Genomic DNA, 17,730 nt, shown 5'->3' on the forward strand with positions numbered 1-17,730 from the left:
GATTCCAAATAAATTAATTTCTTCATAAATTTTACCCACATGATGCTTCCTTCTTGAAATGTTATTTTCTTCCAGTTTACAACCCTTTTTCCGTTTCTTAATTTTTCAGATGAGCACTGGTTATTCGTATTATTTGGATTCTTCCGACAACTGTTGAGTGCCATTTTCACAACGTTTCAGGTGTATCTTTTCGAACTCGAGAATTTCGGACGGAACCCTTTATTTGCCTCACATTCTATCGGCTATTACTGGATAGAGCACTCGTCAAGCCAGAACCACTACCAATAGTTTCCCACACTTTATCTGCGCCTACACCTAAATGTAGATTCCATAAGCAGAGCTTCTTTCTTAGAACTGCACGCTTTTGGTACTCTCTTCCGTTGGCCTGCTTCCCAGCTGACAACAATCTGATTGTCTTCAAGTCCAATGTAAAAAGTTCTTGATGAACCATCCCCTATGTAATCCAACTTAAAAAATCCCATAACCTATGTTAAAAACGGCATAATCACATTGACTATTGGATACCCATTAACTCTTATCCTCGAGTGGCCTCTGGGCCTTGATAAGTGATGACTCCTGTGTTAAAAATAGTGATTCGCAACTGTATTTTTCGGTCGCCAACACTGAAAATTGAGCCTTCAACTTTCAGGAGAATATTAATTTACAATTAGTCTCCCCCCCCCAAGTATTCTAACTACTGCGGCACGGGCCCTTTCATTTGATATTTTATCTGGCAAAGTTTTATCAATCTCATCGTTTAGCTAAACATGTATGCATATATCCAGTTAGAAATGTTTGTATAAATAAAAAAAAAATTCACTAAATATTCACCTACCTACTTATAATTGAGCCTATCTACATCAATATCGTAACATTAATATGATTGTTTATGAAATTTTATGGATAAAGTTTAACTATTGTGCGTGCTTGTATTCGTACAACAAACATCCTCTTCGGCTAATAATCAGTTTATCTTGGGAGTTTGCATCAATAAAAATATTTGGGAATCGGAGTAACCTCAGGGTTTCTATACTAGATGAGCTTATCTGTATTTGTCGCAATGGGAATAACAAATTAAAAGAGAGCTATCATTTCTAATCTAATAATGACCGTTGTGTGTATATTTACTTTATTACTCTCCTCACTAACGGCCATTTCATCAAAGAAGGCTTTCCTATCCCATTGAAACTTTTCTATTAAAGCAATTGCGAATGGCAAGATATCAGTTTTTCCTCAAACTCAAGCACGCATACACGCATATATATATATATACTCGGGTTTTTTTTATATTCAAAAGTAATGGACTAATGAATTCAACGAGGTTGTTAGATAGTGCTCAATAAAAAGAGCTGATAATACTTGTTTATTGTTATATAAACATGCTCACATCCCGCTGCTACAAATAGCCACTTGTTTCAATCAAACAACAGATATCATCAGGCAGCGACTTGACTATTCAAAAGTTCAATGAATAATGGATTTTTATTTTAGGTAGGAACTCTTTAGAAGTTGGAGTTAAAAAACTTAAAACACAGGACTTTAATTAAATAAAAAAGTAAAAAGGGAGAGGCAATTTAAATAAAGTTAAAAAATTACAATGGGGAGAGAGTGATTGAGAAGAGGAAAAAGGAATAGAGACAGAAATAGAGAAAGAAAATATAGAGAAAACAAAATAGAGAGAAAAAGAAGAGAGAAAATATATATATATATATATATATACAGAGAATACAGAGAATATATGTATATATATATATATATTTTCTCTCTTCTTTTTCTCTCTATTTTGTTTTCTCTATATTTTCTTTCTCTATTTCTGTCTCTATTCCTTTTTCCTCTTCTCAATCACTCTCTCCCCATTGTAATTTTTTAACTTTATTTAAATTGCCTCTCCCTTTTTACTTTTTTATTTAATTAAAGTCCTGTGTTTTAAGTTTTTTAACTCCAACTTCTAAAGAGTTCCTACCTAAAATAAAAATCCATTATTCATTGAACTTTTGAATAGTCAAGTCGCTGCCTGATGATATCTGTTGTTTGATTGAAACAAGTGGCTATTTGTAGCAGCGGGATGTGAGCATGTTTATATAACAATAAACAAGTATATATATATATATATATATATATATATATATATATATATAGCGGCACCAAAAAGTCCACACTTGTCATTTTTTTAAAAAACGCAAATTTAAGTTAAATTGAATGTAACTGTTTAAACAACCTATATCTCATTTGATTCGCCTTTTATTCCTCTATAATTTTACCTGTTCATATTTGACTGTAAAGTGAAGTATTTTAGTGTTCACATCAATTTGAAAAAAGAACTTCAAATCGAGAAGGCAAAAAGAAAATCTGCAGTAGCAAATGCAGCTTAAAATATTCACTTTTTAGGCAACGAACATCTCTAATCCTAATTGTTGTTGGTTCAGGTTATACAACGTAATATTTTGTCTAAGTCTCGACTTTCATTTAGTGATTACCAGGAATTCACTAATCTCCTACCTTTCTGGTTTTTCCAATCGGGAAATTGTCCGCAGATTGAAATGTGATGAGAAAACGGTACGAATGACTGTGCAAAAGCACCAAAACACTTGCAGTGTTCGTGATGACACTTAATCTGGTCGTCCCAAAGTTACTTCTTACAGGGAAGACAATGCTATCAAGATCCGCAAACTAAGAAACGGATTTGAAATGGCTCCCCAAATCCAACAACTTGTTAAAAAAATACTCTCTTTCTACAGTTAAGAAAAGATTGAAGGAATTTAATTTGCGAGCCTGTATTACAAGATGCAAGTCAATGATTTCTGTAAAGACTAGAAAGCGCCGTATGGACTTTCTCAGATATAATAAATATAACTTTTCATATTATTCGAAATTGATTTTTAGCGACGAAAGCGAGTGCAATAGGTTAATAAGTGATGGTAGGCAGTATGCCCCTCAAAGAAAGGAAAAAGAATTTAATCCTAGGTGCAGTTTCAACGGTGCAAGGTGGTGGAGGCTCAGTTTTGGTGTAGGGCGTTATTAGTGCCTATAGGTTGCTTGCAAACTTTAATTAATTCGACTAAGTGCATTAGTATGTTGACTGATTATTTTCTACCTTACTTTGGCGGAATTTGGATGATAATCCCATCTTCATACAGGATAATGTGCCCATTCACACAGCTGGCAATGTCAAGAGGTTCCTTGAAGAACGTGATGTTCCGTGTTTGGATTGGTCTGCACAATCTCCAGACCTCAATCGTATCGAAAACCTATGACATTACATCAAGCAACAGCTATGCAATGATAAAATATCAAATCTGGAAGTACTTTGGATAAAAATTAAAGAGGAGTACGATACCCTTTCACCAGAGTATTGCCGAAGACTAATTCAAGGAATGCGCAAAATATCGCAGGCTGTTAAATTGCAGAAGAGCTATGTAACTAAATATTAACTAGTTCATTGTGTTCCTGTTGTATTTGTGTTGCATTAATGTTCTACAGTTATATTTAAATAACAATTTTCCATTGGGCGATGTTTCTTTTTACCTTCTCAATTTAAAGTTAATTTTTTAAATTAACGTGAACACTAGGATACGTCAATTAAAAGTCAAATATCAACAGGTAAAATTATACAGAAATAAAAGGCGAATCAAATGAGGTTATAGGTTGTTTAAACAGTTACATACAATTTAGCTTAAATTTGCGCAAAATACATAACAGTACAGTAGAACCCCGGCATGCGGTGGCCCTACGATACATTTTTCAGGTTACGATGGGAATGCGATATTTTTTGTCCGGATCCTGGTTACGGTATTATTTATCATGTTATTTGATTATATACATATGTATTATATACTGTACTTTATTTTGTTACTAATTTTAAATATGTACTGCATAAAACTTTGCTTTGGGCCCGCCATACGGCGCTTTCACCTTATGATCCCAGCCCCGGAACGGATTAATGCTATATCCTGGGGTTCTATTTTATACCGAATGAACTCAAATCGAAAGTTATAATCTTGCATTCTGGATCATAAGTTAAAAATTAAAATCATACGTGAGTCCAGTTCAAGTCCAGCCTTAACCCTTCTTCAATAATTCGTTCAAGTAATTCGCTAACCCAAGGAAATTCCGCAAAAATGCTATAATGTCTGGAATTAGCATGTTCTATAATATAACGCGCCTGATTTCTCAGAGTCGGGTTTTTTCCCATTATTGTCTATTATTTATCTCGGATATTTTGTGCATAAATAATTCAAATCCTCTTCTAATTTGAAGCAATCCTGAGTTCTTTGCAGAACTTTGTATGTAATTTTGCTCTGTAGTTTTACTAATTAATCACCCGAATATTTATTTGCTCATTGTAATACAATCTAAATAGGCCGTCGCAAACTTTAGACCGTCCAGTAATAATTTCCTTACATGCTAAAATGTCGCTAGTGCCACTACTCAAATTTGCACGTCGCAGACACATAACGACTTCGAGCATTCTTCGTCTACCTGGATCTGCAAATATGCGTCGCTTTCCACTTTGGAAAAAAACAAACACTTTCGTCCATTTAGCTTCGCAAAAAATTCTTCCACGCTAGGCAACAGATAATTGTGATCTCTTCCTGCTTGATTCAAATCCGTTAAATCGGCGCATATTCGAATTTCTTCCTTCTTTTTCTTCATATACACAGCCAGTGAGGCCCATTTACTATATTCAACTTTTCATAGCACACCCATGTTCTTGAGACTACCCACTTGTAAGTTGATTGTACTTCTGAAGCGAACGAGACATTACTATTCTTTTTGAACATTAGTTGTAATTCGAATTTCGCAAACCTTTTATTATATCTATCAAGTTCACAAAAAAAAAAAAAAAAAATAAAACTTGTGAAAATTTCTCTCTCAATTCTTTCTAAAATTTATCCGTGGAATCTTTAATTTTTACATTCTGGCAAAAAAAAATTATAAGGAAATCCTACAGCCGAAAGTTTCCATCCAGTCTGTGCCTTCGTTAGTCCTCAATATAGCTGGCTCTCTGGTTTCCTTTGTGTAGAAAGTAATACTAAATAAATTGAACCCAGACGTTAATTTTAACTTGACCAAACTTTATAACATTTTTAATTTCTTCGGATTTGGCGATTCTGATTTTACTCTATAATGCATATGTTTATGCCCTATGCGATATAATTTAAAGAATTTTTTAGTCGATAGAAAAGAAGTCTACTTCCTAAACGGTGTTTGATTGTAGACAGAAGTATTGGTAACAACGATTTCCTTTATAAAACTATCAAATTCTACAGGTAAAGTAACTTTTTATTGTCTCCAATCCATTCGATATCCTTGGAATCCTGACGTATGTTAGTAAACCGTTGGCAGCCTTCGGCTATTTGTTGGAGTGTTAGATTTGGCTCATTTTCGAATAGGTTAAGAACTGTCTTTTTTAATTTCAAAGTCTATTCAGCATCAATCCTTGTGCAAATACAGGATTTAAAAGTTATTAACACTCAAGTTCGATAATTATTACTAATGCATGCAAAATTCTTATAGTCCTTATTATCCTTTCTTGTGGGGTTTAAACACTTTCAACTTTTGTGGAATAGAAGTGTTTCTAGATTAAATTTCGTCAACAATTGTACAGCTTGATTTAATTTTTGTTTCTTTGAGACAAAATGTAGTTTGCAAATTTCGTATGTTCTGTTGTGCCCACTTTTCTGAACAGTAATCGGGATTTTTGGAGGAAACTGACCAGTTTGCACAGTTAGAATTATGTCTTCATAACGTCTGAAGTTTAAGACAAAAGTAACCTCGTTGATCGGATCACAATTTAAAGTCTCAATCATATTCCAGACAATATTATAAGAGAACGAATTTTCGTCTGGACTATTTTGCCACACATTTGATAATTAGTTTTTTCTTCAGTTTTGGGGGCTGATTGAAGTTTTTTTCGAATCTTTTGTGCAAGCTGTTCTTTTGCAATTCTATTTTTTTGTTTTAATCTTATTTATCCAACCTTTTTCTTTTAATTTTTTCAAATGACGATCGATAATTCGTATTATTTACATTATTCAGGCTACTGTTCTAATCTTGAGTGTTATTCGTACTACGTTTCGACCGATGTAATCTCCAATCTTCAGGCTATTTTATCAAACTCGGGATTCTTTCTGTTGAATCTGAGAATCTACACGGAACTTCGGACGGAATCATTTATTTAATTCATGAGGGTAGCATGATCTCATTCCGTTAGCCATGAGTAAGTGAAAGTCTTGAGTAAATCGTAATTGTATTCTTCGTGTCATCAGCACTGAGGCTTGAACCTTCTACTCCGAGAAGTGTTATTTATAACCTAGTACTTAATTCATTACGCCATGAGTCTTTCTGGACAATACTGGTATGAATTTTGAGTTTTAAACCTTTTTTTTTTTTTTTTTTTTTTTTTTTTAGATGTACAAAATTACTATAATTTTTTATTCTACCCATAATGTTAGATGGTTTCCTTTCCTCTCCAGATATGGTCAGCCATATCCGACTTTTCAATATCTCTACATATTACGGCTTCTAATGTTCTAACTTTATTTTCAGTAGGGGACAAGTTTCCTTTTTGTATATTTTCCACACTAGCAGTTCCGACTTTGCCCAGCTATGTACTGTTTATAACTTTATGTGCATATATATATATATATATATATATATATACAAGCATTTCAGCCCGGTATTGCCCGGGTGTTTGGAGATGCATTTTGAGAAAAAATAAAAAAAACAAAAGCGGTCAATTTTTTAAATTTACTTTGACCCGTATTATGACCCCTTAACATTTATAGTTTTGGGCTCAAATCAAGTTGTTAAGTTAGATCCATGTCCAAGGAACTTACATTCAAACTCCCAAGTGTTTATACCCAAAATTGGTGGAGGAGTTTGGTAGAGTTCTCAAAGGTCAAATCGTTGAACTTTTACCCCTTAACAGCCAACTTTCTGGCCGAAAACAGATTACAAAGATTTTCCCAAATCTAAGTACGCTGTATATCAAATTTTGAGTCTGTAGACTTAAAATTGACTGAGTTATTGCCTAGGGAAATATACACAGACAGACACTTTCACTTTTATAGATATACTAGCATTGCAGCCCGGCGTTGCCCAGGTGTTTCGATGTGTATGTTGTGCAAAAAAATAAAAATGGTAGCAGTAAGGCAGGCTCGAACCCGGACCGCGAAGGAGGAAAAGAACGGGGGAAAAAGCTGACGTCTATGCTGTTACGACCACCGCCAAACCGGAAGTGACATTTTTTAAAATTAAGGCTAGACAATCGAAAGGAGAGGATGACTTTAAAAAATATCGGCGAAAAAAGCGACCCACCTATAGAAAAGAGCCCAGTTTCAGGTGAAGATATTAATGTTTTTAGCCATTTTTTCGATATTTGTCGTCTGAAAGGTCGAACTTCAAAAGGATACTGATCTTGAGAAAATCCGTCGCCTCTGTTGAAAGGGTTGGGCAGACATGCAAACAGACATACATGCAGACATACATACATTTATATATTGGTAACTAAAAATTTTCGACCCAAAACGATGAAAAAGCTTGCCCTATCTCAGAATACCCTTTATGTAAAATTTCAAATGTTTAGACCATAAATTATTTGGTAGAGACCGCAGAGGTCAAATTTTTTTTTAAATTTAGTAAAGGCATCGCATTAAACACCCTTTTCTTTAATAGTTCTCGTATTTGTAAACTTAAAGGACACGTAGTTTGTAAAGTTAATTAAATAGATATCAGGTTGACAAAGTTTTTTGCGGTTTTAAATTTTAAATTCAGTTGAACATATCTAAGCTCAGATGAACTTTTCTTGATCAAAATAAGCACCATCAGAATGAACACGCCTTTGGTAACACAAAACAAGTGTATTTATGCCAGTAACGTAAACATATTGTGTTCTGGCCGCGATGAAGTCGTTTATGGCATTTCTAATATCGCTTAGGTTTTTGAAGTGTTTCTCACGCAGAAAGTTGTCGAGATGCTTGAAAAAATGGTAGTCGGTAGGTGAGATGTCTGGAGAGTATGGTGGATGAGGCAGTTTCGTCACCCAATTCGTTCAACTTCTGCAGGGTCGGTTTAGTAACGTGGTTCTTTGCTTCGGGAAGTGTTGGGACTATTCGTCAGCGTCTAACCACTGAGCTGAGCCCTGCCGGTTGTCGTAAAGACCCCACTTTTCATCGCAAGTCAACTTAGTCGGGAATCTTGTTCTTGTTAGGTTAAAGAAGAGAAACTGACACTTCATAACGACGTTTCTTTTGGTTGTCGTTCAATTCGTAAGTCACACATCTATCTAGCTTTTTTTTTGTCTTTCCAATCTTTCTCAAGTGGTTAGAAATCGTCGTATACGTTATGTCTAACTCAGAAGCAAGTTTTCGAACAGTTGTGCGTGGATTGGCTTCGAGTAAGACTGTTAATTGGTCGTTGTCAACATCCAATAGCCAACCACTACCCTCATTATATTCAAAATTCTCGGCGCCGAACATGAATTTCTTAAAACACAATTGTGCTGTTTGTTCAGTAGTGCTTCCTAGCCGTACGCTTTTGTTGATATCGCGAGGTATTTCAGAAGCGTTTTGGCCTAGCATGAATTGAAATAAGAAAATTGTGCGCATTTTCCCTTTTCCATCGTGTATTCAAAGTTCTGAAAAGAAGACAGGATTGTTTTAAAGCCAGTGTACGAGGAGCGTGCAATAAGTAATGCCACTGACCCACTTCCCGTTCTCTGATCTAGCTGACATTTTGCATGTGCAATGATTTATATCTTTCCGGGTTACGTGGCAAATTACAGCTCTGAACTAATTGTGGTTTCTGTTGTACAGGTGTTTGAACTGAGTCAGGTGCGAAATGAAGCCTGTTGAATGTCGAGCAGTGATCCGGTTTTTGTATTTGAAAGGACGCACGCCACAGGAAACTTTTGATGAAATGAAAGAAACTTATGGTCATAATGCCCCATCATATGATCTTGTAAAACGCTGGCATCGTGAATTCAAACATGGCCTGAAGTCTGTGGAAACAGCTCCCAGACCTGGTCTCCCCCATTTTATACCATTGATGAGGCATCTGTTCGTCAAGTTTAGGCTGCCATTTTGGAAGATCGACGCATTACTATTCGCCAAATAGCCCAAGATGTCAAGATTAGTACAGGGTCTGTATAAACTATCATTCATGACCATATGCATAAGTTGTCTGCCAGATGGATTCACAGGTTGCTCACACCATTCCAGAAACGAGAACGCGTTGAGTGCTCGAGGATGAATTTGGAGATGTGCCAAGAAGATGAGTCAAAGTTTTTCAAAAGACTGATTACACAGGATGAAACCTGGGTCCATCACTGATCCAGAGACCAAAGCCCAGTCAATGCAGTGGAAAGCAGGCAAGCGCGCAGCCCTTCGCTGGCAAGGTCATGCTCAGTCTTCTGGGACCAGGATGGAGTAGTGATGACAGTTTTCCTGACAAAGGGTATCACAATTGCAGGAGCCTATTATGCTTCACTTTGGGGGAAATCAAGGGAAGCTATCAAAATCAAGAGGCGGGGCAAGATCAGCAAAGGTACTCCCCTCCTGCAGGACAACGCTCCGGTCCACAACTCGCATGTCACCAGATAAGAAGCACGGGCGTGTGGTTATGAAATCCTTCCCCATCCTCCTTACTCTCCTGACATTGCACCCTCTGACTTTCACCTCTTCCCAGACATGAAGTTGTGTTTGAAAGGAAAGCGTTTCCCAGATGATGCAGCCTTGATTTCTGAAGTCGCGTTGTGGTTGGAAGACCAACATTGGGTGTTCTACAAAAACGGTCTCCTGAGCTGCATCAAACGATAGGAGAAATGAATAACTCTGCTATTGGAAGTGGTTCAGGGGCATTACTTATTGCACGCCGCTCGTAATTCAAACGATTGGATAAAGCGAAAAGCGCTCTTTAAAATGATATATAAAATGTAAAGGTATTATAACGAAAACTTTTTTGAAAATATATCATTTGAAATCAAAAATTCCGCAATAACGTTCTTCTTAACTTAATAGAAACATTGATCTACCTTTTTAAATAAAAAAAAACATAATCACGCATAATAACACGATAGAATGAGAAAAATATATATACACTTATTCTGCAACCTTCAGTCAAAAACAAGAACTTTAAATCCGTGAGTTCGTTCCCCTATAGAACCGAAAACGGCTGGGCCGATTTTTATGAAATTTCACACGAAGATAGTTTATGTGCCTGACAGTGTTCTTAGATGGACTTTGTATCGGAATATCTGCGATATGTTTCGATAATCGATGAAAGAAAGAACAGGCAATTTTGACCCAAGTTTACATTTTACACAACCTAACATCACTAGTGCATTGGAGAAGTTTTATTACAACACAAGCCGAAAGGCTTGACATATAAAATAAATAGTGGGTTTTTTGTTATGACAGAGGCGTGCTCGAAATGAATGTATCTGTAAGAGCACAATTGCACCATGATACTTGACTTTTGCATTTTAAACTTTAATTCAAGCTATCATATATAAAAAATAATTTTATGAAATCAACAGTAGGTTCTCTACAGTGCAATGTAGACTGTAATGAATTATGGACTGTCATTGCAGGTAGGTATGTGAAGCTTCCTCCCGGTGTACTGCGGTGGGTCTAACTAGAGCAGGTAATCAATCGATTTAATTAAGATTGTCGACTTCAGATTCCGATGACAATAAAAAATATGTGAGTGTGAAACGTTCGTTAATGATCGGTTCTTCCTGCTAGTATATATATATTATCCGCACAAAAGGTTCTACCGATTTGAAAATTTGAAACTGATTATAAAATTTTTTATTCAAACAATAACGACTTCTGCTCTCTATAAATTTATTCCATCTGTCAACGAACGAATACTCGTTATACTTATAACGAACCTTGCTTGTAAAATTATGTCGGCGTTGATGTGAAATATGAATCGAATTCGTGTCATTAATCTTAGATCATTTAATTGGCTTTGTAATCCACGAAATATGTGATAATCCGAGGAAACAAGGTCAAGAGAACACGAAGGATGTTGCACGGTTTCTTAAGTTCTACTAGGTCTTTGGTCAGTAGTGCTGTGTGAGGACGAGTATTATCATTATGGAAGGTAACTCATTTTCTGTTGATTAAAGAACGTCGTTTTCAGATCAACAGGGCTGAGAATAATACAAAAAATATAATGCTCTAATAATCTAAGGAACAGTAATAGATTAATCATGATGATATCTTTAAGCAATTACAATATGAATTAAATAAATTAGTGATTCAAAATGCCCCTTCTACAAATCGGCAAAAACGTTTGCCCTGAACTAATATATATATATATTATGTACATACATGTCCACACACACACACGCGCGTGTGTGTGTATGTTTGTTTTAATATATTGACAAGGAATATGACGGCTACAGTTTTTAAATACATCACCGGAAGTTGACACAAGCGATTTAAATGCAATATATCTGAATAAATTTATAAAGACATTTTTTAATTAAATCTGCTGAGCATATCGAATAATATACAACAGCCTACTTTCGAGAAAAAAAAAAAAAAATTTTTTCACGATGGAGTTCCTCATAATAACCGGAAGCTTTAAGTGGCTAGATTTCAGATGTCATTCAACATATAAATGTGGTTTTAGAGCGCAAGGAATTCAAATAATTCTTTTTGCAATATTGCAATCAGGTAATTATTAATTTCCAAATCTAAAATGGCATTTAAAGTTGAAATTCCATTCTCTAAAGTATAGTAAGAACATGACATTTTTTCAAAATTAATCCAATAGTTACATTATTTAATGTAATAGAAATATTCGTTGCGTGTCTCAATCTACATTTAATAATAGGTAATTCAGTATATACACTAGCAGCAGTTGATTTGACGTATTTGTATTTTTCGTAATGTTAATAAGACGATAGCTGGGCTTTTTTCCTGGTGAATGTTATGAAAAAAGTTGTAATTAAGTTTGGATTTTTATTCCGTTATAAAATGTTTTTATAATTGCTGTAAATTATTTATTTAAATAGTGCATGCAATTAAAAATGGTGAAAAATGGTGTTGTTCTACCTTTTATAAAACGATATTATACCAATACGCGCAATACGATTAAAACTGTTCAAATAATTATGATTAACAAGTAAAACACTTATAATCTTAATGAAATAATTTACATGGAAAAAAATAAAGTCAAATAAAAATTAGGAATTAATTGGTTTTGATTCTTTTAATTAGACCCAAAATAATTTCGTTAAAATATTAATTATACTTTTTTTTCTAAAGATTGTAATACTACGGGTAATGTATATTTGCAAAATCTGCTTTTGGAGTTACGTTTTTGCTCGAATTAATATACAATGAGTCTGTGAATATAAGCAACAGAGTAGCACATGAAGTTCCTCATTGAAAAGTAATTGTTCTGATTTTTAATGAGTCATCATTCATCAAAGCTAAAGCCACTCGATGATAATGGTCAATAAGATGGAAGTCAGTTGCAGAAGAAGACTATAAAAAGATTAATAAATAATTATCAGGAGACTGAGCAATATTTTATTACGTATTGGGAACAAGGTGTTTGAAGACGACAGTGAGCTAGTCCGCAAGAAAGCAGTCCTTTCGTAATGTTTCACAGATGGGAAGTTTTGGGAAAGAAACTCTTATTTAAAATTCCGCTTGACGACAGGGCGCACTGAAAAAGAAAGAAAAGTTATTTGAAACGATGGTAGGAAAAACAAGTTCTCGTTATAAATGTTTTGCAATTAGAAAATAGAGATTGCAACGTTATCAAGCACCTTCTACAGAAATAACGATGCAGTAGAGTATTTTAGCAACGTCTTTTTTGTGGGGAAAAGTGACTGTAGAAAACAAGAAATTATTCCCTACTCGATTGGGAAGTGGATTTTGCACTTTGTAAAGACAAAGCAAGAGTGCTCTGTGCGGCACCCGCAGATGTACTCTTTTATTTGATCAATAACTGTTAGTTCATGTTTGCCGCCCTTTCAGTTTTAACATGTGTGCATCAACTAGTGATTAGATCTTTTGTATTTGTAAATTGGATGATTGGTGTGATTAAGTTGAGAACCGCCACAACGGATTCTGATAGAATCAATGGCGCCAACGTTTCAAGAAGTGACGCAATTGGTGTCAATTCTGGTAAAAGTGCATTCAAACTGTCACAGAAAGTACACAGATAGAAGACCATCCTATAAGTTCTGTCTATGGTTTAATTCTCTGAAATTTATTATTATTACTATTATCATTATTATTTACATAGAAGTCCCACTTATTAAGGCCCGCAGGCCACTCGAGGATAATGGTTAATGAGTGTACAGTAGTCAATGGAACAATATCGTAGTAATCCGTAGTAGTGAAAATTTGGTAAATTGGATTACTTAAGGGGGCGGCTCATCAAGAACTTGTATACACTGGACTTGAAGACAACTGAATTGTAGTCAGCTGAAAAGCAGGCTAACTGAAGAGAGTTCGACAGGCGAAAGCAGCTTTGTTCATGGAATCTACATTTAGGTTAAGGCACAGATAAAGAGTGCCAGAAATTGATAGTGGTTTCAATTAGACGAGTGTTTTTCGTGAACGTCTGGCGAGGGGGACCATAGGTTGGAGCTCAGACGAGCACTTGCCATGAAAATAACGATAAAGCAGAGAAGGCTCGCATCGTCTCTTCTGTGGGAAAGAGATTGCAGAGAAGAGAAAAGGGCATCTTCCACTAGGCTGCGAAGTCTATTTTGAACTGTCAAGGCAGGATAAGGTCTTTCTAGCAGCTCCTGCCCAGATGTGTTTGTTGATGTTTATCTATATAATTATTAAATTCTGTGGACCTTGATTGCTTACATCTTATCTTTGACGATCAGGCATTTCTATCTTTTAAAAATGGATTACAGGTGAATTATATATGTGTATGCGCGTGGCTCGGAGGTTTAGGAATAAGGGTGGAAAATTGTAAGTTTTGGTTTCGATTCTAGCTGATAACACTAAAGTCACATCTTGATACTATAAAGTGGCCCTGGGGTGGATTTGAGTCACCAAGTGCTGAGAGGGGGGATAGACAAAGGAAGAGGAAATAGCTTAGAATAAACAAAGAAATTGGAAATATCCTACAATCAACAATAGATAGGAAATAGCAAACAATAGCAATAGAAACCTTCTGATAAAACAGGTAAGGGCAGCTTCCGATAGCCAGGGTGGGGTGGGCGACCTGAGAGACCAAGACAGAGGGTGGATGGAAGTTGGACAGTGACAGTTGACATCTAGATGCGCTAGACGGTGGATGGAAGTTGATAACAACTACAGTTGACCAATTATAGAGTTGACTGTGAAATAGTCGTGGACAATTTTAGAGTTGACTGTGAAACAGAGATAGACGAATGTAACATCAATAGGACTGGGAGAAGACACACCCACACACAAGTCCAGCAGTCAATTTATATGTGAACATTGGCCTGTGTGTTTCTCCTTTCTTTGTTCATATTTGTACTTTTGTGAAACCACGCATGTGTCCCCACCGACAGTCGCCAGCGAGAAAATGACGATCCGGCCATGAACGAAAAATCCACGATACACAACGTTGGGAGTCGGCGATCTGACGAGGGAGCCACACGTTTGGGGTTACAACATATATATTTTTTTAGTTTTGATCTCACTGCTATATATTAGGTCCAATATAATAATCGATAGAGAATTGTTTCTATGATAATAAATACATCACCTGCATCAATTACACTGTCCTATTTATGCGTATCTTACAAACACACACATACAAGCAGGGGGAATCAACGTTGCCCGGCATTGAATGAAGATCAACGAATGTTCCAAATTTCAATACTTTTATTGTCATCGATTTCATCAATTGCCCATTTGTCAATCAAATCGATTATCTGCTCTAGTCGGGGACACCCGTGGAGCAGTTGGAGGAAGCTTCACGTGCCTCCTCGCAGTGAGTTAGTATATAACAGTGTAGTCTACTTTGCACAGTGGTGAACCTACTGATTATTTTATGAAATTATTTTTATACAATTGCTTGAATTCATGTTTAAAATGGAAAAGTCAAGTATCACGGTTCATTTATGCCCTAAGCAAAAACGTTAATTTCGAACGTCCCCCTGTCTTATAAAAAAATACTGTTGATTTTATACGCCACACCATTCTTCTTCTGCGGTAAAAAAAACTTCTCAAATGCACTTGTTATATTAGGTTTTTATTAAAGTGTTAACTTTGGTCAAAATTATACTGTTCCTTCTTTAATCGGATCGTTTTTCGATTCTCAATTTTCGATAATTATCAAGTTATTCCTATAAAAAAAACTATCTAAGAACACTCCCAGAAAATGAAATACATTTGTGTGAACTTTTAAAATCGACTCAAACGTTTTGGGGTCTATTGGGAACTCACTTATACACACAAAGTGGCTTATATATATATATATATATATATATATATATATATATATATAAGGTGAAGACAATAAGAGCATAATATCGTGTTTTTCCTTATGTGTTACAATTGTTTCGTAAATATTTGAACAAATTTAAGTATTATATATTTTTTAAAATATTTCAAAAATAGCTACTCTTAAAACCCGAAAATACATTTGTCATATATGAATATATTTATAATCCCTATTTAAAGGGATCAAACAGTTTGGACTCACCTCTTTCATTCTTATTTTATTTTATTTATTTATATTTCGATTCTGTTCGAATTGAGTAAGTATCCCTCTCTCGTATTTCTAATTTTTAGATGATATTTCTAAAATTTTCTATTTTCATATTCGTTTAATCTTTTCATGTTTTCAATTTTTATAATATTTTTTTTTCCTTTTTAATTTCTTTATTTATTGATTTACTCCCCAAATCCTAAATTACATCTTGCAGATTTTAGTCTTTATATGTTCAACTATTCATTTCTTAATTCGCCTTAGTTTCGTATAAAATTTACTTACATGTTACGATATATTGTTTTTTATTTTATTTTTCGCTTTCCATTTACATCTTATTTTTTAAGAAAAACAATAAATTACATGTTTATTTAAATACATTTAGTTAATATTTATATTCACCTAATACTGACTGTCTAATTAATTTAAATGTTAAATCTATCATTTTCAGCCTTAATATAAACATGATATCTTTGTTTTATTTTTTTTAATAATCTCGTATCATTCAGTATATTGAGACAATTTAACGGATTTATAATTTTATCGCAATTCCTTTGTTTTTAATTCACTATTTTGATTTTTGACTTTATTAATCTCCTATGCTTCGTTTTAAACGTGTAGTTCTCACATTACTCTTTACAGAAATCTAGGTTCAAATTCTCACTTCGTTTATTTCAGACTAAATCTGAATATAATTTCATCTTAATCCATCACAATCTTATCTCAATATTTTGCAATTATTTGATTTCTGTTTTGTGCAATTGAAATGTCTCAGATCGTAGTTTATTACCAATAACGATTGTTAAATTTAAATTTAATTCTATTTCCTTTATCTACAGGGTGGTCAAAAAGTCAGGTAACATTTTAAAGAAAAACGATATTAGCAATACACGTATATTTAAGTACCATACATTGAAATATAAAATGAAACAAACATGAAATATGTTTATTTTATTAATTGTCGTCCATTTCTCTCTATCAATCGCTGGAAGCGATTAACCACTGATTGTGTAACACGTGTAATCATGTCAGCTGATATCCGCGCAATCTCCTCTTCAATAAATAACTTTAAAGACGCTATTGTATCAGGCTTCTTGCCATAAACGCTATCCTTTACATAGCCCCAAAGCCAGAAATTAGGAGGGGTAAGATCCCTATATAAGATTATAATGGATCATATTGTTTTTTCTACCTTTAACATGTTACCTGACTTTTTGACCACCCTGTAGGTCATATTTAGTTTACTATATGTTAAGTTAATATTGCACCATCCTAAATTCTTCGTATTACATTTAAAATTCTCTTACTACACTTACATTTTACTCCCAACATATTCCTTAATCATTATATATATAATGTGTGTGTGTTATTTTAACCAGATCTTGGGCGTGATAATAGGAATTTTCTATGTAGACAGTTTTGTATAACATCAAACTTTTTGTTTAAAATTTCTTTTGAATCCACTATGTGGTATGACTCAAATAATCATGGATTGCATTTTCTTGATTTATTAGGTTTATATTTTCTAGCTTTATTTACTATTGACCATTTTTATTCTAATTCTATTTTAGTCTTACGTAGTTTCCTAACCTAATCCCCTTATCCAGTACTGTTTCTCTTTATATTTTTAATATTTATTCTTGTCCTATCCTTATGGACATTCTAATTTAGGCCCTTCTCTAGTCCAATGTTTAATGATGCTATGTGGTTTCTGTATCTGTTCTTAAAATTAGATTTTCTCCCCGCATGGTATAGCTTTTTACTATTATCAACCTTAACCTCACATTTGTATAAAATTTCATAAATCAAACAATTGCCTTCCAATGGACATTCGTTAGGTATTCTACAGTTACATCTTTTCTCAATATTTAATTCTCCTAATTCAATTCTATTATTCATTATTTTGTTAATTTTGCCATTATAGATTTACTTAAATTAGCAGCGATTGAGATAAATGTTTAACTGTGTTTTAATTAATTATTTTACTTAATCTATTTTCTGGGAGGTAGTTCTTATAAATAATTTTGTAAAATTCCTTAGGTATATTATAGTGTTTATGCC

The 17,730-nt window shown here is 34.3% G+C and overlaps 1 protein-coding gene across 2 annotated transcripts in view; it reads left to right on the top strand.

The window, feature by feature from the left end:
* LOC145283663 (neuropeptide Y receptor type 2-like) overlaps positions 1-17,730 on the top strand; it is an 809,226-nt gene that overhangs the window by 638,453 nt on the left and 153,043 nt on the right. The window lies entirely within an intron of this gene.

The sequence above is a fragment of the Euprymna scolopes genome, chromosome 8 (assembly GCF_053919585.1).
Source record: "Euprymna scolopes isolate OS-2025 chromosome 8, ASM5391958v1, whole genome shotgun sequence".
Lineage (NCBI taxonomy): Eukaryota > Metazoa > Mollusca > Cephalopoda > Sepiida > Sepiolidae > Euprymna > Euprymna scolopes.